We start from the raw sequence: 4,483 nt of genomic DNA on the forward strand, positions 1-4,483 counted from the left end.
ACCGACAAGAGACTTAGGCAAACACAGAGATTAAATAGACATAGGGTAATCAGATGCAGGTGAGACTAACCGGATAGGTGAGGACAATCAGGGTAATGATCTGTTCCTGATCCTCGTATATGCAAATGTACTTGGCAGTAAAAAACGATTCTGATTCTGAACATCAAATAATGTAGAGTTACATCTTTAAGCTACTGGCATTTCAACTGTTCCTTTCTGAGGCATGTTTTTTTTTGCACTGTGTGATTTTCTTCTGCTATCCTGCTTTGCTGCTGTAACACTGTAAATTTCTCCGCTCGCGAGACTGGGGACAAGTACAAAGTAAAACCTGACAGTGAAAAGACTAAAACTAAAACAAGATATTACAGAATAAAACAGGAAACACTTTAAACAAGACTAAGAAACATTAAACACCAAACTAAGAATCTGAAATCACAAGTAACAGGAAACAAGCCCACAGACAACACAGAAGGACACAAGGAATCAGGGAAACACACCAAAGCAATCCACACCAGGAATCACACACACAGAACACAACGGAAAGAACGAAAACCAAAACAAGACGAAACGCAGAAATAAAACCAAACCATTACATTACAATTACCTTATTTAGTTTTGTACATATCACTGTAATCATTTGAAATATTTTAGTTGATTGTTCTTATTTAATGTTTACATTGTACAGAGAGAGCACAGTCTACCAAAGTGAAATTCCTTGTGTGTTAAACATACCTGGCCAATAACACTGATTCTGATTCTAAAGGTGGTGAGAGTCTGCGCAGCATCCACTTTGTGTCTGGTATGTTTCTGTTTACCAAAATGTGGTTACCATAATTAAACAATGCAATTGTGGTTTTGTTCAGTAGTTTATAGCCTGACTAACTATGCAACTAATTTGTCAGGCTTCTACTTAGCGTTAGTTAAGTGTACCGTTAACTAACTAATCGCTATCTATTAAACCTTTAGCTTTTGCTGTTAAAGGCTATTAAGGCTGCGTTCTTTCTCCTCTGCTCTTCTCCGTGTACATCAACAGCTGCATCTCCAGTCACCTGTCAGTCAAGCTCCCCAAACTCACAGACGACACCACCCCTATTGGACTCAGCTCTGGTGGGGATGAGTGCGCCTAAAGGTGGGAGGCTGACCCTCTAGTGACCTTGGTGCAGCGACAACTCCCAGTTAACGCTCTGAAGGCAGTGGAGATGGTTGTGGACTTGTGGGAGCTGAACCATCAAGAAAGAAGAGCAGAGGATGTACTTCCTGCGGCAGCTGATGAAAGTCAACCTGCCAAAGACCATGATGGTGCATTTCTTCACTGCCATCATCGAGTCCATCCTCTCCTCCTCCATCACAGTCTGGTACGCTGCAGCCACAGCAAAGGAGAAGTGCAGGCTGCAGCGTCATCCGCTCTGCAGAGAAGGTGATCGGCTGCAATCTACCATCACTCCACGACCTGTACACCTCCAGGACCTGGAGGCATGCAGGTAAGATTGTAGCCGACCCTTCTCACCCTGCACATAGACTGTTTCAGACTCTCCCCTCTGGTAAGAGGCTGCGGTCCATCAAGACCAAAACCTCTTGCCACAAGAACAGTTTCTTCCCTTCAGATGTCAGCCTCATGATCAATGTCCCTGCTCCTCCCCTCCCTGCACATAAAACAGTGTCCCGCCAACCCCACAGACAGAAAACATCACAGAAATGTGAAGGCTAGAACTGTTTCTTTTTGTGTTGCATTAACGCTGGACTTTAAATGTACTTTCTTGCGTGGTCACTTTGTACATTTTTGTTTATTATTATTTTTATACTGGAATTTTCAATTCAATGTTATATATTGTCAATTGCTTCTCATATTTTATTTTATTAACTACTTGTTATTTTAGCCTTGTTTTTTCTTTCGCACCAAAACACCAAGACAAATTCCTTATATGTAAATGTACTTTACCTTTCTTTTCTTTTTTCTTCTCTCACTTCTCATCTGCACTGCTGACCTAAGAGTCAGCCCATTAAAGTTGGACACTTTAATGCATATTGGACACTCACCTTACTTAGCACTGGTCACTTTAATGATAGTCACCCTAATTAGGTCTGGTTTCACTCTATTGTCTTTGACACTTAATGTTAGTCTGCTCCTTTAATAGTTGGGCAGTATTACGACAATCACCTTAATCATTCCTGGTTTCACCTTATTGTTTTGGACACTTCATGCTGGTTTCACCTTATTGTTTTGGATACTTAATGCTAATCACTCCTCCTTTATCTTGCTGATCACTTAAATGACTCAACATGCATCCCTAACTGTCTGCATTGACTGTTTATTGTCTGTTCCCACCCCTCTGGCACTACCTAGACCATAGAATATAGGACCTCCGTAAGAGAAGTAAGTGAAATGTGTCGCAACTGGTCTGACAAGACTTTCAACTAAAACTTCAGCCGCCCCGTCCTCAGCCTCTGATGAAGGTGCAGGAGAAGGGGACACGGGAAATGATCTATTTTGTGATGATGCAGGTTAGAGGAATAAGAGGTACATGCGTGATCCATGAAACTTTGGACATTCCTCAAACTCACCAGCAGTTCTTTACATTTTCAGTCTGATCTGTAGGTAAAGGAGGTCAAGCTCACATCTCTGTGGCTCATGTGTTTCATCCTGCACCCCCCCCCCCCACTTTACCTCAATTATTTCACCCCCAGAAAAATAAAAAAATATATATGAGAAATTTTTTTTGCATCCAAACATCAGAAAATAGCTTAGGTTGATACAACAAAACCATAAGCATTCTGTCAATCATAAATTAAGTTTGATATTAAAAAAAACCTCAAACTCTTCTTTATGACCTGACATTGCGTCCTGTTAAATCTTCACTGTTGTGCAATTTTATTTTCCCTGCGGCAGGTTATGATGACATTTATTGTGTTTCTAATAATCCAACTAAGGTTCCCTTCTGTTGGAAAAAAAAGAGGACTTTTTGAGGGAACTTTTAAGACTGATCTAGGAGACAGTCCGGAAGAAACAATGCGTGATTAGAGATGTTTTAAGCATGCTGAAGTGACACTAGCTGAAAGATGAGGGTCGTTTTCATTTTCAATCAAAGCTGTTAATTTCTCTGAATGATGTTTTGTTCCCCTGAAAACAGGAGAATGATTTTGGAGCCACTAGCATGGCTTGTAAATCATGTCCCCCTGATCTACAGTGAAAAATGTGAAGATAAAATGTATGAAGTGCATTTAAAACCTGACACCTCTCAGCAACAAGCCTTCAGTAGGACGTTTCCCCTGATGATAGCGTGATGTTGTAAAAACACAAAGAAGTTCAAGGCATACATAAGGAATGACAAAGCAGAAACAAGGTTATAGGGAGTGCATGTTTTGACACGCTTTAATGACAGTGTATAATGTATGGATTATGGTATTTATGAAGTGCATGAGTAACCAGGGCAAAGGGAGCTTTGTTTTCTGAGCAGCATTTTTGACCTGCTCTGCCCATATTCACATTTCTCTCTTCCAAAATAAAACAATGTTATTAATGTTTGAATTATTTGACGGGATCATTTCAGTTTCAATGTGTGCTTCAGCTACTCAAGACTGTTAAAGAACTGCAAGGCCAGAATTGATGAGCAGAATCCCTACTAATCTGACATGAATTGCTTAATGCTACATTTCTCACATTGCAACCTGTAAGTGTCTTGCTTTGGAGAGTTGACCTGAACACCCTCAGCTAGAAGACTAGGGGGACGGATTCACTAAAAGGACTGTGCAGCTTTTGCGCCAACTAAACCTGTGCACATAACACAACAAGGTTTAAATGCTCTCCAAACTGCACTGAGTGTTTTATTCTTTCAGTTGTCTCCTCTTGATCCTTGAGGGAAGAAGCTTTGTTTTACATGGTGAAACTCGTATCACATTTTTGAAGTCCTGCCTCCCAGTTCACTTGAAATTATTTCCCCCTTCGCTCCTAGCTCCTCACTTTTATATTGACCCAACTGTGCTCCATCAGCATGAGAGTGCAGGTCCACTATGATTCTCTATACATTCAGAACCAAAGCAAGAGCAATCTACACAGAGAAGGACAACTTTATTGGCATTTTTGTGCCTGAATATCTTTAACGCTATATGCTTTGTGAATTAGATCTTGAGGCGGCACAGATATTGGGGAACCAAACCATTTTTGGAGCCGTTAGCTATCCAAAACCATTCATAGTGAATCAGGCCCTGAGAGTTATTCCCATCCATTCACAGGGTGGTATACAGCTTGGGAAAATGTTGCATTTATTAATTGCTTCTCATATTTTATTTTATAAACTACTTGTTATTTTAGCCTAAACACCTAGACAGATTCCTTGTGTATGTAAATGTACTTGAAATAAAGCCGATTCTGATTCTAAAAGGACAAGTGACATTATTACTGGGCAAGCGCGCATGACCATAAGCATGGGAACAACACTATAGGAAGTAAGTGAAATGTGTAGCAACTGGTCTGACAAGACTTTCA

This window comes from Symphodus melops (assembly GCF_947650265.1).
Source record: "Symphodus melops genome assembly, chromosome: 17".
NCBI lineage: Eukaryota > Metazoa > Chordata > Actinopteri > Labriformes > Labridae > Symphodus > Symphodus melops.